Source organism: Camelus dromedarius, chromosome 22 (assembly GCF_036321535.1).
Source record: "Camelus dromedarius isolate mCamDro1 chromosome 22, mCamDro1.pat, whole genome shotgun sequence".
Classification (NCBI taxonomy): Eukaryota; Metazoa; Chordata; class Mammalia; order Artiodactyla; family Camelidae; genus Camelus; species Camelus dromedarius.
Window position 1 is genome coordinate 4,108,124 of NC_087457.1, and position 27,046 is coordinate 4,135,169.

At 41.7% G+C, this 27,046-nt stretch overlaps 2 long non-coding RNA genes across 3 annotated transcripts in view; both read right to left on the reverse strand.

The window, feature by feature from the left end:
* Window positions 1–10,651: 10,651 nt before the first annotated feature.
* LOC135318884 (uncharacterized) lies at window positions 10,652–20,015 on the reverse strand. 2 transcript variants are annotated; one of them, XR_010377283.1, is made up of 4 exons: window positions 19,923–20,015; window positions 14,423–14,668; window positions 11,800–11,893; window positions 10,652–11,190 (listed from the first exon to the last, which is right to left on the reverse strand). It is a non-coding gene; the product is annotated as an uncharacterized LOC135318884 (long non-coding RNA). The 2 variants fall into 2 exon arrangements; XR_010377282.1 differs by having other exon boundaries at window positions 10,653–11,893.
* A 7-nt stretch (window positions 20,016–20,022) lies between these two features.
* Window positions 20,023–27,046, reverse strand: part of LOC135318886 (uncharacterized) — a 33,216-nt gene continuing 26,192 nt past the window's right edge. The window contains exon 6 of the long non-coding RNA XR_010377287.1: window positions 20,023–20,136. This is a non-coding gene — a long non-coding RNA (uncharacterized LOC135318886). The remainder of the gene's footprint in view (window positions 20,137–27,046) is intronic.

The following is a 27,046-nucleotide window of genomic DNA, read 5'->3' on the forward strand; positions in this document are numbered from 1 at the left end:
GAACACACAGTTTCTTATGAGTGGTTTAATTCACTACATTTGTATAAATGTGGAGATACTAGTTACAACTCGTATTTACAATGAAAACTGCATGAACTTCAAACCAGCACTAGGAAGCATAGTGAGAATCCAGTGTAGGTGTTTCTCTTGCACACCATTCCCTTTATGCTAGACAAATGAATATCTCTCCACATTCTCAATATTCAGAACTGAATGAGTGTTGAAGCCATCCTTCATCTACCTTGTTGATAACCCAGAGTTTCAGTCCAATGGAAATTACTTTTCTTTCATATATATAGGAACTTTCTAGCACGGACTCGGTTTTATACTGCAAACTTCTTTTATTTGAAACCGGCTTTGAGAAACATGCTGACAACTCATAGAATCTGTTTCTGTATATCACTTAACCTTCAATGCTGGATGAAAAAACTCCTCTCCACAGGCTTACTTCTGACATCTAAATTTGTTTTGGAGACGACCTTCACTTAACTTGTTTGAAAACCAGAGGTTCTGTTGTAGGGGAACTGAGCTACTTACGTATCTAAGGGCAGGCGCTCACTCCAACGTGGTTTTCCACACTAAATCGCTTTTACATTGAAAACGGCGTTAGGAAACATGCTGAAATTTTAGAGAATGTGTGTCTGTAATACCTCTGCATTTTATTCTGCATGAAGGAACTCCTCTCAACATGCTCAATTTTCATAACTCTATGAGTTTGGAAGCTGTAATTCACCTAGCTTGTTGGAAACCCAGAGTTTCAGTCCAAGGCAAACTAAGCTGCTTCCATATATATCGGGATGTAATAGTACTAACTCAATTTTAAACTGCAAATCGCCTTTACTTGAAATCGGCTTTGAGAAACATGCTGAGAAATCAGAGTAATTATTTCTGTATGTCACTTAACCTTCAATGCTGGATGAAAGAACGTCTCTCCACAAGCTCAATTCTGATATCTGAGTTTGCATTGGAGCCGTCCTTCAGCTAACTTGTTGGAAATCCATAGTTTCTGGTACAGGGGAACTACGCTACTTACATATCTAAGGGGAGACACTCGCTCCAACGTGGTTTTCCACACTAAATCGCTTTTACATTGAAAAAGGCGTTAGGAAACATGCTTACAAATCAGAGAATTTGTGTCTAGAATACCTCTGCCTTTTATGCTGCATGAAGGAACGCCTCTCAACATGCTCAATTATCAGATCTGTACGAGTTTGAAAGCCGTTCTTCACCTAAGTTTTTGGAAACCCAGTGTTTCATTCCAAGGTAAATTACGCTGCTTTCCAATATATGGGGAAGTATTAGCATGAACTCGATTTTTCACTGCAATCGGCTTTTACTTGAAACCGGCTTTGAGAAACATGCTGAGAAATCAGAGTACTTGTTTCTGTATGTAACTTAACCTTCAAGGCTGGATGAAAGAAGCCTCTCCACAAGCTCACTTTTGACATCTGAATTTCTCTTGGAGCTGTCCTTCACCTAACTTGTTGGAACCCCAGAGTTTCTTGTATAGGGTAACTACGCTACTTACATTTGTAAGGGGGGGCTTTCGCTCCAACTTCGTTTTCCAGATCAAACCGCTTTTACATTGAAACCGGCATAAGAAACACGGTCAGAAATCAGAGAATGTGTGTCTAGAAGTCCCTCTGCCTTTTATGCTGGATAAAGGAACGCCTCTCCACATGCTCAATTTTCAGGAATATAGGAGTGTGGAAGCCACCTTTCACCTAGCTTGTTGGAAACCCAGATTTTCAGTCCAAGGTAAACTTCGCTGCTTTCATATATATGGGGACGTACTAGCACGAACTCAGTTTTTCACTGCAAACCGCTTTTACTTGAAACCGGGTTTAAGAAACATACTGAGAAATCAGAGAACGTGTTTGTACATTTCACTCTGCCTTTTATGTTTACTGTGAAACGCTGGTTTGAAAGAAAAATCACTTTGCTTTGGTAAACTGCTTTGAATCGAGTTCCTCCGCTTTGATATGTAAATTGGGTAGTTCCCGTTTTCCAGAAGCTCTGGTTTTCCAACAGGTTAGGAGAAGGACGTCTCCAACACAAATTCAAGTGTCAGAAGTGATCTTGTGGAAAGGCGTTCTTTCATCCAGCATTGAAGGTTAAGTGACATACAGAAATACTTACTCTGAATTCTCAGCATGTTTCCTAATGCCAGTTTCTAAGGAAGAGTAGTTTGCTGTGGAAAACCACTTTGGAGCGAGAGCCTCCTCTTAGATATGTAAGCAGCGTAGTACCCTTAGACCAGAAAATCTTGTTTTCCAACATTTTAAGTGAAGGACGTCCCCAACACTCATCCAGCTGTCATAAGTGAGCATGTGGAGAGGCGTTCTTTCATCCTGCATTGAAGGTTAAGTGACATACTGAAACACTATCTCTGATTTCTCAGCATGTTTCTCAAAGCCGGTTTCAAGTAAAGCGGTGTGCAGTGGAAATGAGAGTTGGTGCTAGGACGTCCCCAAATATAAGAAAGCAGCGTAGTTCCCCTAGTCCTGAAACTATGGTTCCCAACAAATAGGTGAAAGAAGGCTTCCATACATATACAGATTTGAAAATAGAGCATTTGGAGTGGCGTTCTTTCATCCATCATAAAAGGCAGAGTGACATGTAGAAACACATTCTCTGAATTCTCAGCGTGTTTACTAACGCTGGTTTCAAAGTAAAAGTGGTTTGCTTAGGAAAACCGCGTTGGAGCGACTGCCTCCGGTTACATATGTAAGTAGCTTAGTTCCCCTAGACCAGAAACTCTGGGTTTCCAACAAGTAAGGTGAAGGACACCTCCAACACACATTCAAATGTCAGAAGTTATCATGTGGAGAGGCGTTCTTTCGTCCAGCATTGACGGTTAAGTGACATACAGAAACACTTACTCTGATTTCTCAGTGTGTTTTTCAGAGCCGGTTGCAAGTAAACACGGTTTGCAGTGAAAAACCGTTTTGGTACTAATGCATCCCCATAGATATGTATGTAGCGTAGTTTCCCTACCCCAGAAACTGTGGGTTCCCAATTAGCTAGTTGAAGGACAGCTTCCAAACTCATACATTATCTAAAAATTGAGCATGTGGTGTGGAGTTCTTTCATACAGCATAAAAGGTGGAGTGACATATAGAAACACTAACTCTGATTTCTCAGCATGATTCTGAAAGCTGGTTTCAAGTAAAAGCTCTTTGGAATGGAAAAGCCAACTGGAGCTTGTGCCTCACCTTATATAAGTAAGTACCGTAATTCCCCGAGACCAGAAACTGGGTTCTCAAAAACCTAGGTGAAAGTTGGCTTCCACTCACATATGTTTCCAAAATGGAAAAAGTGTAGAAGAATTCCTTTGTCTCACCTAAACAGCAAGGCTAAATCTCAAGCACTTACCATGATTTCTCTGCATGTTTACTTGAGTAGATTTAAAGCTAAAAGCATTTTTCGCTCAGATACCTAGTTAGAGCTTATTCCTGCTGTTATATATATCGGTCGGGCAGTGCCCCAACACCACAATTCTGTTTTTCCAGCAGTGTTGGTGAAGGGAGGCTTCCACACATATTCGGTTTTCTCTCATCCTCACTCTTCTGCTTAGACATCAATGCAGGTTGTGTATTGTGGAAGCCAAGGAAATTTTTTTTCATTTAGGATCAGCCTCGGAGAAAACTGAGACCTGCTTCTGCTTCTTTTCCCTGCTAGATTTCCTCTTGGTGCATTACCAATCCTCAAGAGTGAGTTCCTTTAACCAAGTATTTCAAAAAAATGAGCAGGTTTCCATAGGGCCATTACTTCTTTTATATTCTTGCTTTTTAACACCTCTCTTCCATCTCTTTATCTCCAGGTGTCTTATTTCTATGTCCTTTGGTTTGGGCTGATGGCTAATCAGCATTAGTGTAGAAATTGTTGCTTGATATTACTGATCTATATTCTTTCCATGGATATTTGATTTATCATTGGATTTTAGGGAAGATAGTTTCTTTAAAAAATCTCTGGTAAGTAACTTGTGGAGGACCCTGATTCTGTTGGTCTAGATCTATAATGCTTAATTTCTGAATAAGTGATACTTTCACAGAGCTCAAAATTCCAAAGGTTTGAGTGCCACCACTGTCCCGAAGACTTTCAAACTTTTCTTTGGGGGCACTCAGAACTGAGTGTGTGTGTTTGTGTGTGTGTGTGTGTGTGTGTGTGTGTGTGTGTGTCCTTCTGGACTTAGTTTAGCCTGAAATGAGCAAAGGCAAGTACCCCCCATTTTACACAATCAATAGACGACTTTCACAATTTGATACCTTTTAAAAATATATGAACTGTAATGTTGTAGAATTTTACAAGAGGCAGTGACCTTCAGGACTGTCAGCAATGGAGGCAGAACAGTTGGAGGGACAGCAGGTGCTCGTGCTCAGTGGCTGAATCACACAACATCCACGGCCACCTCTGGTTAATCTTATAGAGTGGGTGCTGTCTGCAGGCTTTCAGGGCTGTGCCCCCTCCCCACCAAACATATATATTAGGAAAAGTGGTGAGCCTCAGTATGAGAAACAATAAAGAATTAGTAGGGTAAATTGAGTTTATTGTTTTTAAAAGAAAAATTAACATCCAGGTAGTTTAATTTCAGCTCCTAATAGACTGATGTGTTGACATTCACAAGGATGCGTAAACACCTGCAAGATCATGGGGCAGGACCGGAGACTCTGAAGCAGCAATCACCACACACAACTTCCACTGCTGTCCTTGACAGCCTTATAGAATTACTTCATTAAGAAAAGGCCATAGATGTTAAATATCATCATTTTGAGAAACCAGTTCTTTTGAAATCTTATATACTAATGTAACTGAATTGGATAAAGAAATGTTAAATGTGTAATAAAGTATCCAAAGAGGTAATGATTACTGAAAACACCACAAATTGAAGAGGACCACAGCATAATGTGCATATATATTTTAATGATCTGGAAGAATCAGCTCAGCAGTGTATTCGAGACATCTAGAGATGATGTCAAAAGTGGGTGTCCTTGGATAGCTTTTTGTGAATGTTAGAGTGAAGTCAGGGTCAGGTACACAAATTTAGTTTAAAAGCAAAAGGTGAACCAGATTTCTTTTCAAAAATCTATTGTGTCTTGTTAGAAATCATCAAATCCAGTGTCAAGGGAAGGAAAAAAAAACCTAGTGACCACGTGAGTGTTTCAGGAGCTGGTAGTAAAATGACAGTTGACAATTGTGTAAATTAGATATGATCTTGATGTCCAACTGACCCAAAGATTTTTAGCCCATGTGCCAATAATATATCAAGGAATAAATAGTGATATATGTTTTATCAGCTCTGTTATCCCCCCTTCAAGCCTGCATTTTGATTGGGAAACTAAGAACTTCTACTGCAGGGAGGGGGATTTTCAAAAATGGAGTGTCCCCCAACCGAGAAAATTAAGAAAATGTAGCCATACACTGTAGAGACACAGGGAGATCTGTTGAGCCAGATGACACTTGCTTTACTGTCAACTAGTGGAGGTGCAGCTTTTTGAAGACTTGGGTACCACGTTGCTGCCTTTCTCAAGGTATTGCCCACGGCTCTTGAGAAGCGTTGAAGTGAGGCCAAGGAATTAGCCTCCGAATGCCCTTTGCCATGGATGTTGTCTCTATTCGCCACTTTTAAGATTTAGCTTAGACAAGTTGCCGTGTCTTGCCAAGTGAGCTAAATACACTAAGTACATCTTGAAGCACACGACTCTTTCCTCCTCACTGCAGCAGAGGACCTCTGCATTGGAGCATCCTGAGATGTCATCAATTGTCATTTTTCATGTTCGGAATCAGTAAGGATGCTATGTCCACATGGATGAGGAGGGTAAGATTTCAGTCTCTAAAGTGGCAATGATGGGTTGACCTTTTCACTTAAAGGGTCTCACATCAACAAATGCGTGTCTGTTCTGGACCAAGAAGAAACAAGTGTTTGCAAAAGAATAGCTTGAAAGGTCAGTGGGACATGTCAGGCATCTCCTTCATGTCCTCAAGTTCGGGTATCCAACATGGTTTTCCTATCCTGAGTGATACTGACAATTTGCCGTGCTCTGTGCCACATGTATACCAAAGGCTTTCCTAAATAAAATATCTAGAAATGGTAACATTCTTGATATGTGTTAAACCGGGGGATGTGAAGGATTTAAAATTAGTCCCTAATGTGCATTGATTTTTTTAAAGACATCAATTTTATAGAAACTTTTGAAGAATTAAAGTGACAGAAAATTACAAAGCACCTTTTCCTTCTGGTAAGAAAGGGTTCTGTATTCCTTTATTGATGAATCTAACATAGAATCAGTACTAATATTGTTTGTATTGTACTTAGTGTTTACAGAGTGATTCACAGATATTCTCCTATTTCATCTGTGCAATGACCTCTGGACGATAAGATTTCCTAGTTATGCTTTTTAATGTCTATTTTTAACTCTGTCTAAAAGCAGATTGATTGAGCCCCATTTGCTCAATTTAGAAGGCTGGACTGATATTGTGTCAGAACATTCCAGGAGGCAGAGGAAAGGAAGAGACTGGGGTTCTACATGATGGAAGCTGCTCCTGAAATGATTTGACCAGCAGTCTTATCCATTTTTCCCAAGGCTGGAAACAAAACATAACCCAAGACAAGGAAAACAGGGAGCCCATGTGACTCCATCCTTGGCACGTAGAGTCACTGCTGTCCTTCTGTGCCTTGGAGAGGAGGATGCTTTGGGTCTCTGTTCTACAAACTCTGTTTTGTTTATCTCCACAGTGTCTTGTTTTACTGGCATATGCTGTAACTTGATTTACATTTCATAGCATTAAAACAAAAATCAAGATCTCTTTATCATTTATTAACTATTTGGTAAAGAGTTTTTGGTGAATATTGAACTTTATTATTAGGTCTTACCATGGCAATGCACAACACCTAGTTCCCCAGATAACAGCAGTGGCTTAAACATGCTAAAATTGTATTTCCCTCTTACATAAAGAAGTCAAGCAATCGGTAGCCCAGGGCTGGTTTGCATGATGGCCCCTGGGTCAGAGAACAAGATGCCTGTTATCTTCAGCCCATCAACCTGATGGCCCAAAGTGGCTGCCTGAGGGTCAACCATCAGGTCCACATTCCAGGCAGCAGAGAGGAGGGAAGAAAGGTGCTTCAGTTCCCTTTTGGGGTGGTTCTGTAAAGTCCCAGGTAGCTTTCCTGCTTTTATCTTGCTTTAGACAGAGGGCTGAGAGACAGCTTGCTATGAGGTAAGCTCAACTCAGGACCAGCCTTCTCCCTCGAGGGGAGGGGAGGGAGTGCGCGGGGAGGAACCGATCATCCTGCACATGGTGTAAGACACCACGATGAGCCGCCGGGGGCCTCTTCAGTCCGCCCATTGCTTTGGGCTGCACTGAGCGGTTGGTAACGGTTGAGATTTTCACGTAGAGGTGCGTGTATGCTTGAACAATTGCTCGGTTCATTTAAACTAGTGGCTACCAGAGCACGTTGGAGAACACATTTGTTCTCACCTTCTAGCCAGTGACCCTCCCGCCAGGTTGCTGTCCTGCTGTTCATTTCCACGTTATTTTCCAAGACTTCCAGAGGAAATGTAAGCAGCCTGATGCTCAAATGCTTTTCTGTGTGATTCCCCCCTTGTTCTTTGAAGGAACAACAAATTGCCTAGAGAAGAGTGGACAAAATTCCAACCCTCCATTTCTTTAAAGCTCTGAGATTTGGTGTTAGGAAATAGAAGAAAATTCCAGAAACACCGTTAAGAAACATTATTTCTTTCAAATGTGATTTTTAACAGCAAAGGACAATATAATTTATAGAACAACTTTTAAGACAATTGAATTGGCAGTAAGTTCACATAATGAAACTTCCAACAAGTCTTTATATTTCTCCTGGAAATTCCTTGGCTATTGGTGTAAATTATTAATAATTAATATCAGCTTTCTATTCTTTCTCTTCCTGTAGTTGTAGAGTTAACGTGAAAATAGCTTGTTGTGTCACTGAGAAAGCCTCCTGGTCAGCCTTCTAGTTAAACAGCTTGTGTGCGTTTCGGTGGCAGGTGTGCTAAATAGTAGTTTTCAGGCACTTGGGGGATGCCCATCACACCAGCACTGTGGGAGCCTATTTCTCACCCACGACCAGGTGAGACCCTCCTTTCCTCCACTGCCTCGCCCAGCCCCCCACATTCTGGTTATTTCTCACCACTCAATTTCATCAGATTCAGCCCTGCACAAGCAGAGCAAGTCTTGGTTTCTCAAAGACCAGGATCTTAGTTCTAGGCTTTCTGTTAAAGGACAGTGTATAAAATCAGGCAAATTTATGTGTCTATTGAGGCCTCGGGATCTCTGCAATTAAAACAAGAAGTTGAGTTACAATACTATTCTTTTCCACTTCTGAATTTCTATAACTCCACACAATAGCTTTTTTATTAATTAGCTAAAAATTTTTCCAGAATATATTTTCCTAAGATTCACAAATATCTGTTACTTTATATTTAAAGATGCTATATTTAAAAAATGGAATAATTATTTACTTTTAAAAAGTAATTTAAGTCAAGAAATGTTTGATACTGAAAGTTTACTATGAGTCCAAGTATGTAAGCTTAATTTTTGTGGTACTGTCGTTAAAACACACAACGTGAGAGTTGTGGGTTAAGTTTTATCTGGGGCAAAATGAGGACCAGAGCCCAGGTGTCAGCATCTCAGAGAGCTCGGAGGAACTGCTCTGAATTTGAGGGGGAGTTCAGCATTATATGAGATTTCATTGAATGCTGACGTGCAGTCAAGTATACGTTAAGTCAGAGGCTGCTGCTATTCGAGGAACAGGTGTCTCTGTTAATGATTTTAGTGCTTTTCTAGATAGGAGGAGATGCAAGAATTTGGGCTCATAAAATTTCCTGAAAATGTCTAACTATCTGAAAGATTTTCTGCCCATTTTCCCAGAGCACAGAGCGCCCCATTCCTGATCTCCACCCTGAACTACTTTCAGAGGGTGTTCAAGGTCAGCAGCTGCAGCGGCTCATGACTTAATCAAATCAGAGGCAGATGACAAGTGCCAACTTTTAGTTGACAATATGTATATATTGTAGGAAAAAATGTTACTTTCCAACCCTACCCCTGTTTTACTTTTAGTTAGAGGTCAACTGATAACTGTTAGATGACTTAAGTCAGATGAGGGGTGAAGGAGTCGTCTCGTGAGCTGGCCAGTGCTCTATGTCAGCCTCCTTGATCACATTCAATTTTCTTTCTGTTCAAACAGCATGCATCTGATTTTATGAAGTTTGGAGACTGTCCTGAGCACATGGGGTCTGGAAGTGGCCCTGTTCCTGTGGTCTTTGTTTATTCTGTGAATTATGGTGTGAATCTTTATGTGCCCAAGCTTCATCATAATTTCAAACTTTAAGGATTTAAATATGGGAGATGGATGCCAAGTTCTGGGAATAGATTTTCAGGATAACAGCCAGGATTGGTAAAAAGTAGGGAGAATGGATACAGCCTTTAAAAAAGAAAAGTTATTTTACAATTTCTGGCAGATAAATTAAAGTCCTTGTTGGGATTCTATCAGGAATGTTTAATTGGGAGACCTACCTCCCATTTTCATGAAATAAAATAATTTTATTATTTGTTTAGTGCCTACTGTCTAACAAATAAGTATCCCCTTTGCATATATTTTTATCATTTAATCTCTACAAAGATTCCCTGGAGAACACACGTGTCACAGGTGAGGGAACCAAGATCATCCAGGGTAAGTGGCTGGAAGGCAGATGGGTTGGAGGGCTTACCCTCCTTCAGGCTGAGACAGAGACACCAAGGTTTATTGACAAGCGTGTAGCTGAAGTGGTTTATTTAATACTTTGCTTCCTTGATGAATTGGATCTCTTGAAATTGTTTATGTCTGTCTTATCTTCCCCTCTCTCCTCTGCCTCAGGACTTCTCCTCGTAAGTAGTATGAATTCAGCCTGAGCTGATTCAGGAAAATCAGAAAATAAAAAATTAGCCCACACAAATGACTTCTTAGTCCTTGTAATTCAGTACTTCCTAAAACTCTCAGAAAAGCAAGGAAGGTGTGTTACCTCGGGGACTGAGTGCATTTGAAGAGTGAGAAATGTTAAGTGTGATCTGGTAAAGGCACAGGATCTATAGACAAAGATCCGGGTTTGGATCCTGGCTCCATCAAGTACTGGAAACATGACCACCTAGAGCCTCAGTTTCTTCATGTGTTAAATGGGCTGATGGGGCTCACTTCCAAGTGGTCAGGTCAAAATTAGATGGTACGAGTGACTCTCAGGCAGAATGCTTGGCAAAGTGCTAGTTGCTCTTGCTGCTTTATAGTGTCCTCTTAGGTAATTCCGTTGTCCATTGGCTTGAGAATACCTCCTCATTTGATTTAAGAAAAATAGCATGCCTTAAGAATTTTAAAAATAAGGAATGAAGATTTACTGATTAATGCTGGGTATATTTTTATAGGTCATTTATTAAAAAAAAGTAGGAGTTCTCTAAACAGAATGTATTCAGTGTGCCTAGAATATGATTCAGTTAAAAATGATTTTCCTTTAAATACTTTTCAGAAATTTTCTGTGGTATTTTTCTTGAAAAGTACTTGAAGATTTCTGAGGAGGTTTTACATTTAGAAAAGTTTATTCTTGTAACAATTGACACATTAAATAAATGATTCAAACCCTGGACATCATAAAGCCCTGGCTTTTTTTTTTAATATATATAATTTTGGTGGTTAGTTCTATGACATTTTATTGGGTAGAATTATCTCCCATTTCCATTTTACAGGCAGAGAAGATGAGTCATACGATACTCACTATACAAGAGAAGCAGAGGCTGATTAATTTGGGCAGAAGAGTAAAACGGTGTGGAGAAAAAAATCCTTGACTCGCAAACTGGACGCATTCTGTGGTGCTGTGCAGCTGAAACGGATTTGATTTTGCTTCTGGGTTATCCTAGGTTTCGGCGCATGTGCCTGGAAATGTCTCTCGGGCAAAGATGCTTATTTAAGAAGATTGTCATTGTAAATGTTCTTAAGAGGATTAAACAAATTCCACAGCAAATAAATGAACATGTTTGGAAGGTTTTCCACCCTCATGTAATTTCCAGAAAACAGACATGATTCACTTGCTAAACCAAACACACAGGTACAATAATGAGCCTGGTTCACATGACTGGACAGCGCGGAGGGAGCCTCATCTATTGCCGTGGGTTACGCTGCAGTAACTGCACCTGAAATTTTAATTAGAATTTATTTACAGCGAGTGCTGCTTCCGCGTTTTTCTCCCCAAAGTAAGGAAGCGCCCTCCTTGCCCGGCCATTAGTCTGCAGATCCCCGCGGCTCACACACTCCCCTGCTCATCAGGAGGCTGATGGAGCCAGTTTGCTTAGACACACTTAGCTACACTCGCAGCGGGGATCATCAGTCTCTTCTGTGTGTTGATCTCCACGTGCAGGGGAGAAAATCGACTTTTGCTGCCGACAAACGCTAATTGACTACCAGTTGTTTCAGAGGGACTGTGATGTTGAAAACTGGTGTCCCATTCATTTTTATATGTTGGATGCTGACAAATTTCACGGCAACACCTGCACGGTAAGTACACCCACCAGGGAGGGTGTCGGAGTTTGAATCTGTGTGTTTTAGTATTCAGATCCTGGCACTGGTCAGTTTACAGTGTTCTCGCTGGGTTTGGGAGACTGTTTCTGGAGCGATTTCTTTGGCTTCCAATAAATTTGCAAAGCCGTCTCCTTCAGTCGATTTCTGATGAGTTGAGTTGGGAGGGGCATGTGAAATTGGGGCGGGCAGAGTGGTGCAATGAAAACTAGCCACCATCTGGTTACCTTTCATTTTTTGTGGGCCAAAAATGCTTGTCTTCTTTTCTTTCCTCCTCCATCCATCCCTTCAGGTCAGGGAGTCGTCTTCAAGAATTTCTTCCTAAAATGTAAAGTAATGATGAAGGCAGTGTGTTTCTGTGGTTGATTTCATTTGATTTGCTTTCATTGTTAAAGATTTTCTGGTGAGGTTCTTATGAGCTCTTAAAAGCTGGAAGAGCAGCAATACCAAGGAGAGAAAGTCAGAGAAACGAGTCAGCGGCCCCTGTGAGGTCTGCAGGATGAAGGCAGTAGGTGGGGCGGAGGCAGCATCGTGGCCTCCCCTGCAGCCCTGAGGGCAACGTGCGCATGTAAAGCCAGCGTCTCTTGTCACCATGTGTTCTAACAGGACTCCCACTAAAGGAATGCTAGGAGATTTGGGGAGGCCTTACCTTTTACCCTCTTGCCAAACATCTTTAATGCTGACTGTATTTATTCAAGATGACACAGAGATCACCTGCAGAGTGTGAGGAAGCGGTGCTTGCTTCCTGACTTGCCCGCCCCAGGCTCACTCATCAGACACCTGATTCTTGCAGGCACTGCAGTGCCCGTGGGGGGCGCTCTGCTCCTGGGGGTCTCTGCTACTGTGGGGGGAGCTCTGCTCCTCGGGGAGCTGGGCACGGGAGTGCGCACATTGGAGCCGGTCGCACCATCGCTGATCCCACTCCAAATGGTGAGATGAGCCCTTTGTGTAAGTAGTAGAGGTGGGATCCAGAGTCTTCCTGTGTCTAAGGAGTTCTGCAGTAAAGCCAACTTGGAGGAAAGAAAGAAAATGCCTACTGTCCCATGACTGTGTCCTAAGGGTTTAAAGCTCACTGTGGAGCACACGTGAGATCTCATTCAGTAAATACTCTGGGGTCTTGATTCTGACTTGTCTTGAATTTGGCATTCTCATGTTATTTCTCTTAAAATATGTCTAAGCAATCATTTTTGTGTGATGGTTATGTGTGCGTAAGGGTCCTGAAGAAACTGTTGTGGATGGAAGTGTGGGCATGAGTGGTACCAGAAGGCCTGGTGGCCCTGGGGGCTGCCCGAGCTCCACACCATTTGTCACCAGCAGTCTTTCAGATTGCATCTTATTCCAGAGCTCATCGGGGCTCCCATCTCTCACTACGTGTCTTGAGAGAATATTTGTTCAGAGGGGAGGGGATGGGGTGCTTCCAAGTTTGGGTTCTGGGATTCCCTGTCTAAAGGTGGCACTGGCACAAATCATTTATTCATGGAGTAATGAAGCCCCCCAGTCTCGTGGCTAATTGGGACTCCCTGTCCTTCTTCATGTTAGGAGCTGGAGGGCATGGGTTAGGCCCCCAAAGCTGTTTTTTGGTGAGATTTCAGCCCTATCACACCACCTGGGTTGTCCCGTTTCAGTCACATGACTTTGATTTTTGCAGGTAGGTGTGAATCCTGTATAGTGCCTGGGACTTCCAGGTTTCCCCTACAGTAGGGACACTGAAGAAAGTTCACCCCATAAGGTGTGTTCGGGGGCCTCGAGGACAAGTAGGGACCCACAGACAGATGTCTGGATGGGTGGCGATCAGGCCCGAGTCTTGGAAGAACAGAGATTCCATTACTGTTTTAACAGTGAAATTAAAGGAGTAATTCTGGAAGGTCTGATGCAACTGAGATTAAAATTATTATATGGTTTTTATTGTTAGCAGGAGTGGTTTTTAACCCTTAGACCCACTCCCCCCTATTTATAATAAATATTTTGTAACCTTTCTTTTCTGGTGCCCGGAAGTGAACGTCATAGAAAATGTAACCTAACTATAAATATGATAAACAAATAGACAGGTTGATGGAAAGATGTGGTGTCTAAATTCTTATATTATGGGGTATTTTATATTCTATGCTAATTAGTGACCTCTCAGGACAAAAGGAACAAACAAAGGGAGTCACTTCTAATAAACTATTTTTCCAAGCCTTACCTAACTGGGAAACAAGTGGCTTCAGAATGTTAGAGCACCTCCCATGTCCCCGGGGATATCTCCTTGTCAGAGTTACACTTGCTGATGGTGTCCTGTGCTAAGTGCAAGCAAATGCGGTTCGGAAGCTGCCCAGGGGCTGACTCCGGGGATTCCTTCTCCGTCGCAGCTGTGAGGGAGCCTTGTCTTTCCTGATCACAACCACAGAGGCGATTTTGAATCTCTTAAAACTGCCATACCAGTGTATATCACAACCCTCACAAGATACGTTGAATAAAGTAGAAAACTTTAAGTGTCTCCTTTAGGACAGAAATAGGGTATAAAAGAAATAAATTAAAAAATTCTAGTGCCCAAAAAAGTGCTACATTACACTGGCTGCATTATAAGGTTAGAAAACTTCATTACCGTTTTACACACCACATCTTGTAGTTAGATTTTATTTATCTTTTTTTCCCTAAAGAAAAAACAATCATTTGATGAGTTCTTGTGTCAGAGGTGACGAGCAGAGAGCGAGTGTAAAACCGGGAATCGTGGTGCTGGTTAGTCTAAGACCATCTCTGTCACTGCGCAGATCATCTTTACTCATTTTACTGCACTTTTTGGAATCACCTTCTCACTTGGAAAAACCCCTGTGACAGTTGGATTTGCTAGTAAAACAATTATTTTCTTACCTAGAACATCAGTGATGTTTTCAAGATGATAAAAAAAATTTGCCCATGGCATTTAAACAGTTGCTTGTTGTCGTAACTCATGGCTCACGGTCTCGTATTTGTCACAATTGGAGAACTGTGTTTTCTTTGTGCAAATTCTCATTGCTTTGGTGACGCAGGGACACTTGTCCTTACTGGATGGAGTATGATAGTAGTTTTTTGCATTCTCTCCCTAAATCTGGAGTCCTGTGTTATGTTTCCTGTTAACTTAAAAAATAGGAATATTGTTATTTACCTAAATATCTAACCTCACACCAGTGGTGCATATCAAATTGGTCCAAATAGGAATTCCAATGTTAAATGAAACAGTAATTTCACAACCCACTTTTCCAAAAATTTGGATTGATGGTTCAATTATACCAGGGACATTAGCTGTTTTAATTGAATCAATCATTGCTTTCTTCAATAAAATTTTCCATTCCATCTGCTCTTTTGGTTTATTGTTCTTCAGTGTTTCATTTGCTTTCTTTCCCAAAAATATATGATTTTGGCTTTTGTCATTGAAAACCCTTACTGGTTTTGCTACCTCATGCTGGAGAGGAAGGCTTGTGACTGTTTTATTGTCACTGGTTTCATGGTTGTATGAGTGCTTAATGACACGTTGCAGGGGTGTGGAGACCTAATGAATTGTGTACATAAAAGGCTTAGTCTACACTGAGTGCAGGGTTAGTGTTCGCAGTCCATGTCATCAGTATCATAATTAATCCATTACAATCATCATCTATTAATCAGTGTTTTCCTTCTAACGTCTCCAGGAGAGGAAATGTAGTAGTCTAAATGCAAATCTTTGCCAAACTTTCAGTCAATTCAAAACCTTTAAAGCTTTGCTGTCAATAGGACTGTGTGCCTTCTATCCCTAATTCTGCTCCTCCTGACCCAGGACGCGGTCTCCACAGCTGGTGATCCGTGAGACACTGGATTCTTGATCCCATGGCTCTGTGTGTTCTGAGACATCTGGGGACTTCAGCACTGTTTTAGGGGCTTTGGGTCCCACCTCTTCATAGCATTGCTGAGATGAGATCTGTGGGTTCACCCTCATTCTTGAGTGTATTGTGCATTTTTTCTAGAACCAACACACGCCACCGTGGCAGCACTGCTTTGACCACGTGCTGGGGCAGCGTGTGCTTGTCAGTTCTTGGGTTTAAATTTTCTGTTCAAATTTCTAAAATGGGGTATATTGACAGACACACTCCATGTAAACAGAAGCTCTGTGGGGTTTTCAGCAACTTCTAAGAGCATAAATATTCCTGAAGCAGCTAATCTTCCTCCCAACAAGTGAGGAGCAAGCCGGCAAGTCCTGGGCGCCTGTGGCGGCCAAGCTGTGCAGCCCAGGCTGCTCACCGAGGAGCAAGGAGAAAATCTTAAAAACCTACTTCCATGCCGTCTTTCACAGAATCTCAGAAATGAACGTTTTAATATCTAAAGAGGGGTGATTTTTTAAAATAAATTTTTTATTTTTTTCCTTTTTCAGTTTTATCAGGTAGAATTTTTACAGTTCAACGTCACATACACATATTGCATGTAAATACATGTATAGAGCATACTGCATTTTTTAGTTTACATATATGTACTAATTATTGTTTCTAAGAAGAGATTAGAGCTTTAGATTTTTAAAATTAGTTACCAGAGGAATAAGGACATCTACAAAAGAATAAACAGAATATGGTAATCCAATCACAAAGGACAGTCAGATGTGCTTGCATATATTCAAGAAATCAAAACAGTAGTTAGTTCATTTGTGGTCTTATTATTATTGCTATTAATTTTAGATTCCCCATAAATGAAGTCATATGGCATTTTTCTTTCTCTTTCCACCCCACTTCACTTAGAATGACAATCTTCAGGTCCATCCATGTTGCTGCAAATGGCATCTTTTATGGCTGAGTAGTATTCCATTGTATATATGTATCACCTCGTCTTTATCCAGTCATGTGCTGATGGACATTTGTGCTGTTTATATGTTCTTTGTTCTATGTCCCTTCTGGCAACAATTACGGATTTTAAATATTTTCCACCTTAAAATCCTTCCTGAAGGAGATGTGGTAACTGGAATCAAAAACAGTTACAGCACAGGGTTGTTTGTGATGGGCCCTGGGGTCTTGGTAGAAAGGTTGGCAGAAAGGATTTCAGATTCTGATCAAATGAGTCCTCCTCTTGTAGCCCTGCTGACCGCCTCTCTCACGGCCTGCCCTGCAAGTCTGACCAGTCCCTTTTGTGAATCCTACTGTATTGTGCACAAATTTTGTCCAACTGGTGTCATCCAGTAGGGACCTTAAGTGAGGCACCCAAACTCCTGTGTTGGTTTCTTCCATCAGCCCTTAACTTCCTTGGGAGCCAGGACTGTCTCATTGCCCCAAGGATCCCTAATGCCTAGTGAGATGCCTGATAAAGCTGGTACTTAATGAGCACATGGGTCAAATGGAAAAACCTGATCAAAAAAAGGCCCTCATTTTTCAGACATGCCTACTTGAGCACATAGGGTAAAATGACATGTCTTCTTGGATTTGCTGTCAAATACTTCAACAAAGGACAAATAAAAGAACAAAGGTCTGAATAAAGGAAATATGGAAAAGTTTGTGAATTCCTTTATCTGGGTGATGGGCTGATTGTACTATACTTACTGATGTATACTTAAGTTAGTTTATAATTTTACTGTCATTAGCTGAATAGCAAGTATTAAAACGTATTAATTGAAAACCTTAGAACTGAACAAACTTACCCCACACAAAATCCTTAATATCCTAGTAGTTTGTCTTTCAGAAATCTTTTCCCACAAAGACAAGAAAAAAGGGAAAGGCAGATCCGTGCAGTATTTCCACGTTGTCAAAGACCAAAGGCCGATACAAAAGAAGAGATTGTAAAAAAGATAAAGAGGCTGAAATCAATGTCCGGGAAACCTAGCTAACAATCCTAAATGGCCCAACTTAACTAACCTCAGCACTGCTGCATCAAGAATGGGGCAAATAGCACCTAGTGGATTTTTTTTTTAATAAATAAATAATAATCCAGTTCCTACCACAGGCAATTATGAGAAGACTGAGTATAATTTCTAACACCAACTATTGTACAAATCATAATTTCTACTTGATTCAAACTGCTTCTTCTATAAAATTTGAATCTTTTTATTCTTAAGACAAATTTGTGGCCTATGACCTAGTGATAAAATTTTCAACTCGCTTGTATTAAAAAAGGTTCACCATAGTGAGAGTTTATTACATCAAGTATTCCTTTTTGGGAAACCCATGTGCCTTGCCACTCTCTTTCATAAGATTTCCTGTGGAAAATTCAATCCTTCATTCAGGAAAAGGCTGAGCAATATATCTCATGGAAAACCTTCATAAACTGCAACACAAGAAAATGAAAATGACAGTGAGCAGCCCGTGAAGCCGGCAGACACACAGCGCACGGCTGTGTTCCCGCCTCGAATTTCTTTAACCAGCAGGGAAAATGTGCATTTCAAGAAATAGACATAAACAATTTTCAGGACCTGAGCACACAATTTCCCTTTCAGGGTTTAGTGGGCTTCCATTTAATTCTATGAGAAATGTTTAAAACAACAGAACAACAGCTGAGATAGGGTTTAAAGTAACTTTTATGTCTTAGTGAAAATAAAGCCAACTGATAGTTATCATTTTTACTTTATTTGATCTCACTCTCTTACTTTACCTCCCCAACCTCCTCCAGAAAATGATTGTGAACATCCCCTCCTGTGTCAGAAGGCTAAGTAGAAAGTACCAATCAAATGGAGGTGGGCTTTGTTGTTTTATTTTTCAAAACAAACAAGTTTAATTCATGTGATTTAATAATTTACATCAGAAACAAAGTCTACTCAATAAATGGTAGCCAACACATGTCATCATAGCTGCTCATCAGGTTTGGCCCCACGTTACACACTTTTACATGGACATGTGCCATGTGCTGTCATGGGAAATGGTGAGTGGGGACAGGGCCTCTGCTCTCACATGGCACACAGCCTGGTGGGGAGGTGGTGTTCAATCATTGCCCTTTTTTTTAATATACTTACAAATTATGGGAAATGCTATTTAAAAAGAACAAAATGAGTCAATGAAAGTGAAAAATACAAGGACAGTATTTAGGCTGAGGGAAGACAGGGAACCTCTTTGAAGAGCTGACACTCCACTGAGACCCAAAGGACAACTCCGGTGCTGCAGGTGAAGGGCAGGGACACATTGATAAAGGGCTGATATCCAGAATATACCAAAATCTCTTTAAACTCAACAAGAAGGATGAACAACCTGATTAAAAAATGAGCAAAATTCCTGACACAGATCTCATCAAAGAAAAAATCTAGATGCCAAAGAAGTCTATGGAAAGATGCTCCACAGCATCTGTCATCAAGGGGATGCAGACTGAAACAGCGAGGTACCACTGCACACCTGTCAGAACTGCCAAAACTCTGAACACTGACAGCACCAAATGCTGGTGAGGATGTGGAGCATAAGGAATTCTCATGCATTGCTGGTGGGAATGTAAAATGGCCCAGATACTTTGGAAGACGGTCTGGCAATTTTTTACAAAACTAAATGTACTCCTAACACATGATCCGGCAACTGTGCTCCTTGGTGTTTACTCGACGAAATGGAAACTTATGTCCACACACAAAACTGCATACAGATGTTAATAGCAGCTTTATTCATAATCACCAGAACTCAGAAGCAACTAAGCTGTTCTTCAGTAGGTGAATGGATTAACTGTGGTCCAGCCAGAAAATGGACTATTATTTGGTGCTAAAATGAAATGAGTTATCAAGGCATGGAAAGATAAGGAGGAACCTTAAATGCATATTACTAAGGGAAAGAAGCCAATCTGGGAAGGTTCCGCAACTGTCTGATTCCAACTGTATGGTGTTCTGGGAAAGGGAAAACCACAGAGACTAAAAGATCAGTGGCTGTCAGAGGCTAGAGGGGAAGGAGCAATGAATGAGGTGCAGCACGGAGCATTTTAAGGTCACTAAGACAGACTACTCTGTATGATGCTGTGACGGTGGATACATGTCATTGCACATCTGTCCAAACCCACAGAGTGCACACCACCAAGTGTAAATCCTAGTGTCAAGTATGGGCTCTGGGTGATGATGACGTGTCAGTGCAGGTTCACCCATTGTCGCAAATGCATGCTCTGGTGCAGGCGTCAATAGTGAGGAGGCTGTGGGGACAAACTGCAGTTCATACACTGAATCCAGCCCCAGACACCGCTGTTAATAAAGCTCTGTGGGTGTGTGGAATGTCCGGATGCTCTGGCATCTGAACAGCAGAGCTGAGCAGCTGCACCAGAGATCAGGAGGTTTGCAGACCCTGAAATATTTACTCCCAAGCCCTTGACAGAAAAAGTCTGCTGAGCCCTATTCTAAACGAATCAGAATTCACCCTGATGAGACAGGACAGCAGGGCCCAAACCAGGCATGGTTAATGGGACTGAAGCAATGTTTTAGTTCCAACACCTTTGCTGAAGTCCTGCAGATCCAGCGACAGACTGTAGCCAGGAAGCGTCTGCAGAAGGAGTCGGTAGCAGGTCTTCCCTCCAGGCTCCAGGATGCCGGGGGCCGCGCGCTGCACGGGGGCCACCCGCTTGAAGAAGGCGGACTTGCGGTGGAAGCCGATCAACTCATAGAGCTCGGAGAGGATGCTGCACTGCTGAATTCTCTCCTAGGAATGCTGAAGCACAGGGAGAAAAGCAACAAGCATCTGAACGAAACATGTAATTGAAAAAAGACCCATAAAAAATTTTCCCTTAAAACAGAGACCGAACGACACAGGAAGGAAGAGGAAGGCTGACTTCATGCACTGATGGGACCGGATGCAGAAATGCAGGGAAGCAGCGCTGTGCGGATGCTCCAGACCCCCTCTGGGCCCCACCTTTCCGCGTTCCGCCTCTCCTTTTACTAGAAAGTTCCGTATTCCCTGAAACAGAGGAATCTGCTACCTAAACATGGGACACAGAGAAGGGAAAAAGGAAAAGGACGGGAAAGTAAAGGAACAACAGTTCATCTACACCCTAGGGTTTGGGCGGGACTTTCACCAAACACACAACCTCTCAAAGCACAGAGCACACAGTGAGAGGCTGACAGAGTGACTGCGACTTCTGCTCCTTAAACACAAGCTACCTGCCAGCACACGCTGTGCCCGTTACTGAATCATTACAATCATTTCAGAAACTATTACTACCCCAGCTCACAGGCAAGGAAATCTGAATCTCGGGGAGGATTTATTATCATCCTGGACAAATTCCCATGGCCCAGAAGTGTCAGAGCCTCCGGCAGACCCTGGACTAAAATGCTTCTCATCACCACGGGCCCTGAGCCTCAGGCTGAGGCCACGTTAGGTCTGCAGCGGCCCAGAGCATGAGTCTGTGGGACAGGGAGTGGTCCCATTTGAAGTGCCAGGCCAAGGCCCTCAGGAACATATGTAATGAAACCAAATACCCAAACTCATTTCCAACGCACTTCCCTGTCCGGTAGGACTGCTCAGCACATCTGGCTTATCACCTGTGCACAGGCTGTGCAAGGGGCCCAGACAGTGACGTGACGTCCCCATGGAAGTGGCTCAGAGACCGTTTCATCACAGGACAGACTCTCCCGGCTTCCAACGTTAACTCTCCATTCCATTTCCAACTGGAAAGTAAGTTTAGACTTGTTTTCCTCTCCAGAAACAAAGACAGTGGTAACATCAGCGGGAAACTCAAGACTGAGGAAGAGTCTCCTGGACATTTGGAAGGATAGGCTGGGGAGGGAACAGAGATAGGGATCAGAAAGACCCGTGTTCCAGTCCAAAGTCTGCACATCACTCGCTTTGACAGTTTCCTTATTAATACAGGTGATAAAATCTAATTATGATTGTTTTGAAAACTAAAAGAAATAACGTATGCCACTAGCATAGGTGTAAAATCCTCCATGAGTGTTCCAGAAATGGACGTGACCATGGTTAGATACTGTCTGCCAAGTCTTGTGTGCTAAGCTCACATCAGCCAGCCAGAGATGTGCCAGAGAATGCCTCAACAGCCAGCAGCCTTCTCCAACTTGGAAACTCACAGTTTCCGAAGAACAGGCAGTGGTGGATGCTTTGGGACACTGTGGAGGTAGCACTCCAGTGATGACTTTAAAAAGCTGGGGAGAATTTAGGGGACCATACAGTTCAAATACAGTAAACTCATTCCATGTCTACAAATATTCATCTGTAGCCATGATGATTCAGAGAGGAAATACATATTCAAACGTACATCATTTTCCCACATAAGTGCATCAAAACAATTTGGAAAGAATGTAACTTTCTTCTCTAGATCACACAGTGGGGATTACAAGGTTTGTATTGACAGCACTACGTGTAAATCATCTGCAAACGTAACTGGGTCCATTATCAGTCATCATCATTTGAAGGGAAGGATGGAAAAGAACAAAGCCAAGCTAATACGCTCCGGTAATTTGTTGGGTTATGATGTCACAGAGGAGACGGACAGCTCAACAAGGAACCACTCTGCCGTGATCACGGAGCCGGGGAACGGGATGGGCGGCAAGATGTATGGCGCAGCCGTAGCTGTGCCCGCCCTTCTAGGCAGGTACCCAGTCACTTTGACAAGGTGTCAAAAGTGTATGCCCACGTCCTCATCACCTGTCATGCATTAAAGAGAAATGGAAACCTATTAACGGCCAATAACCTCGGTGGGTACACCGTCCAAAGAGCAACGTCACAGTTTGACAACTGGCCATCCCGGTTCCCTGGGCTTCATTCTTGGAGAACCTTAAAAACCACTCCTCTGTCTTCAAGAAGTGCTGCCTACTTGTCCTATATTTGGCTCAGGGATACAGCACGTTCACGTGGACTTTAATGTCTGCACAGATTTGACTGTCTTTCTCCAGGTTCACTTGTCCATTCTGAAGAGGCCTGAGTTAAGTCCAAATTCCATAAGATCAATTCCCTCCAGTGACAACTCAACGAGTCTGCAATTACAAACCAACTGAACAGGACTGTCCTCAGCTAAAAATGTCACCCGCCCTTCACTGCTTTCTTAATCTCCTGTCCTGGCTAATTGCAACAGTCTAACACCACCCTCCACCAAGTTCCCCAACTATGTCAAATAGAAAGTAAGGTCCATAAAAGAGGTGACAACTCCATAGTCACATCTGAATTCCTAGCATATATTAATGTCAATAAATAGAACTATGATTATGGCTTCTTTCCTTTAAAACCTTTCTGGTTATTTAAATGAGACCATGGAAGGGAGGTGTTTGGGTCCAGTATCTTGATCCAGAAGACTCTGGAGACCTTTTTCGGAATGGCTGCCCACTGATTCATTCAAAACACAACTTCTCTTTCCGGGAGGAGCTGTGATTTTCTGCCAGGAGTTTGTTGTCAGTCTCATGCCAGAACAGATTTAAACTAAATACTTACATTGGATATGTTATTTTTCCCCGCTTCCAAAAAAATTGACTTTCCTTACTTCCTTGCCTTGAGGAATGCTTTTTTACTTTTCTTTCTAATTCACCCTTTTATAAAGCAGGATTCTCAGGATGTGCTTGGCCTTACATAAGAACAGCCATCCAACTCCCAGTGTGAGAGGCCTGGGGCTCACCTCCTGCCCTCCTGTCAAGGCAACTGAAACTCAGTTCAGGAGCCAACTGGCCCCCAGGGCTTCTAAGGCTCGCGTATCTCCCAGAATCCCTGCTTTCTGGTTGACTTGGCTTCTGAGGATTTCCCCTCACTTTCTTGACAATTAGCTGTGCAGCTTGAAAGATGAGGAAGGAAGGTCTTATTTCTTAATCAGCATTTTAAGGAACTTATGTAATGAAGGTTTTCAAGAGTTTCTAGAACCCTCCATTGCAGAGACAGAAAACACACTAGATATATTCTAAATCTAGCTATCATGTGCATTTTTTATTTGCTTTTGTTTTCTTAACTGCTAACAGACATTTTTGAATTAAAAAATAAAATAAGGCCCCAAATAGGATAGAACATTGAAGAGGAAACAAAATTAAAGGGGAAAGACAGAAAAATGATAAGTACTCTACAAAGTTAATAGAAAAAATACACTATGGATCAGATCAGCAGTTCTCAGTAACAGCTAATTGAAACCTGACCATGAGGTAAAATGTCTCTCCTGTCAGGAGACGGCCAACAGAAAACAGAATTAAATCAACAAACTAAAATTCTAAGTCTGGCGAAGTAGAGAAGTCTACCAGCTAAATGTGTTTTCTTCTGGAAAAGAGGGAGACTCACAAGATCTTTTCTGTGGAGCCTGAGCCCAGGTGAGGATGGTGAATTGAGCTCTGTAAGTACCCAATTAGCAAAGTGAGTGATGAATAAAGAGACGTGAGCTTTGATGACAGAGATGATACTACTATTCACTTGTCCTGTAAGTATGTCTTCACGTTCAATGATCAATACCTTGGCGTCCTCAGGGATTGAGATTATAGGAAAATGCACAGCCCGGGCCTAGACCTCCTCTGTGATTGTGGCACTGCACTTAGATGTTTCAAGGGCACCACCAACTCCACCCTCTGCCTCTCCCAGCTCAGTCCCATCACTCACAGATGTGACGGGACCCCTCCTTCAGGGCCCAATTTCCTCAGTCAATGAGTCACACCACCCAAACCTCACCTACAAAGTTCTCACTGGCACTCCCTCAGCACTGACTGTGTGCTGGGGACCACGCTGCACATTGTGCACACGTTATCTCACTGGATCTCCACAGAAGTCCTGGGAAGTCGGTATATCACTGCTTCAAGTAATAAGATAAATTGTTTCACTTCCTTGAGTGCGTCATCCAAAGTGACATGGCTACTGAGCCACAAACCTGGGACTGAAAACCATTTGAAAATTGAACACTGCTACACCTCATAGCCACCCTACTCTGACTTATCACATCACCTCCTGCCGAGCCTTCTAAATGTTTCTAAGCATTCTACAAGACAAAAGTGATCTACGAGAGCACCCCTCTCCCCTATTTAAATTCTGACAATGACGTTCCACTTCCCTTAGGAGAAAGCCCCACCGGGCCTGAGCACAGCCCAACGGCCCGGCATCCGCGTTCCCTGCGCGGCCGCGCCGCCTCACCCACCACGCAGTGCTACACGTGCCGTGTCCAGGACAGGGATGCTGACTCCGTACAACCCGGGGCTCGTCTTACTCAAACAATGATCAACCTCTTCAGTGCTGACTCTCAGAAAAATGTTTTCTCTGGATGAATCAGTATCTTTTTCCTTACAACTTCCCATCATTGATAATGAGCTCCCCCCAAAAGAGAGAAAACCTAATACTCAGACTCCTTATCTGTAAAGTGTGAATAACAAGGAAATATGAGAGGTTTTAAGCGGAATAATATTCATGTGAGGCTGAGGGACAATTCCCAACATACAGTAAGCACTCAATATGTGCTTACTTAATATTAATAAAATAGATTCCATTCCAGCAACCTTAAATCAATGCTTTATGGCTTTGTCCAAAAGACTACCGACAAACTATTGGACGAACCCCTTTGAGCAGATCCACCCAAGCGTACTGGGATAGGTAAGACTTGACTCCAGTTACAGCTGCAGCCAACCAGCACTACGGGGCGGGGGCAGTTTGCTCAAACTCTTACATGTTGTTTGAGCATTTAGTTGTAGTTATTGAATAAAGACAGGTATTATATAGTCAAAGCTCCTGAAACATAAATCTTCAAAGATTGATGCAAATTAGTTTCAAGTACAACACTCTCACTAGAAATTATTTGAAAATTATAGTCTTAGCTCCTCCACACATCGAAAGGGCATTTTCTTAATGTATCTGACTATATACACTGAAAGGATTGTTTAAAAGAAATTAAGATGAAGCCATAATGAATAAGCTTTCAGTATAATCTGCACAAAGCCCCACCCAAGGGTCTCACTTCTCACTTCCACATAAGTGTTCAGGTAGCTTAACCTGGGTCTTGGTTTCTTATGACACGGGGGTGGGAAGAATTGTGGATAGATTTATGTAGCAAATATAAATCTAGGGTATTTGCTGTGTAGGAATCCTAGAAATAAATAAATTGATATATAGTCCCACCCTTAGGAAGCTCAGCCTTTCCAACTACAACAGCATTAAAAATAAAATGAGAGATACATTTAAGAAAATTTTACAAGATTTGCACATTGAACATTTTGAAGTATCACCAAAAAAAATTAAAACATCTACATATATGGAAGGCATCCCATGTTCATGGAATGGTAGACAATATTGTTAAAAATGTTAAGACTCCGAAAGTGATCTACAAATTTAATGGAATCCCTATCAAAATTCCAGCTGACTTCTTTGCAAAAATTGAAGGACTGATGCCAAAATTTATATGGAAGTGCAAGGGACCCAGGTCAGCCAAAACAATCTTGAAAAAGAAGAGCAAAGTTGGAGGACTCACTCAATGGTTACTACAAATCTATAGTACTCAAGTCATTATGGTACTGGCATAAGTTTGGATGCATAAATCTATGAGAAACAATAAAAAATCCAGGGGGGAAACTTACATTTACAGTCATTTTTCCAGAAATGTGCCAACAAAACTCCATTGAAAGAATAGTCTATTCAACAAATGGTGCAGAGACACCTGGGTATCTGAAGGCAAAAGAATGAATCTGGAATCTGGACCCCCGTATTTTATATAACAAATAAAATATTAATTCAAAATGGATCACAGACGGAAACGTAAGAACTAAATGTATAAACATTCTAAAAGAAGACATAGTTTAAATCTTTGTGGTTCAAGGATATGCTATGGCTTCCTAGATACAATACCAAGAGCACAAGTGAAAAAAAGAAAGATAAAATTGACTTCATCAAATTTAAAACCATTTGTTACAAAGGACATCATCAAGAAAGTGAAATGAAAGGGGAAGGGTGTAGCTCAAGTGATAGAGTGCGTGCTTAGCAAGAAAAATAAAATGAATAAATCTAATTACCTCCCCTAGAAAGAAATTGTTTTAATGTTTAAAAAAACTAAAGTGAAACGACAATCTGCAGAATAGGAGAAAAATTTTGCAAAGCATATATCTAATAAGAGACTAGTATCCAGGATATAAAACAAATGCTTATAACTGACCAATACAAAGAAAATCGACCCAATTTTTAAATATGCCAAGTATTTAAATAGATACACAATTGGCCAATAAGCATATGAAAAGATGCTCAGCATCACTAGCGAAATCAACATCAAAATGATATCTGATTTTACACTCACTAGGATGGTTATAATCAAAACATGGACAATAACAAGTGTCGGTCAGGAGGCAGAGAAATGGGAACCCTCAATACGCAGCCATTGGAAAGGGGCAATGGTGCAGCTTCTTTGGAAAAGCCTGGTGTTTCCTCAAAAGGTTAGAATTATATGGCACAGCAATTCCACTCCTACATATAGAGTCATCCCTCAGTATCCTCGGGGGGTTTGTTTCAGGAACCCCCCACCCTGGATACCATAATCCAAGGATGTTCAAGTCCCTTTACACTCAGCCATCTGGATCCATGAAGTGGAAACTACAGAAATGGCGGGCCAACTGTACAGCCAACAGAATGAAAATATATTCTCACAAAAACTTGCACATCAATATTCATGGCAGTA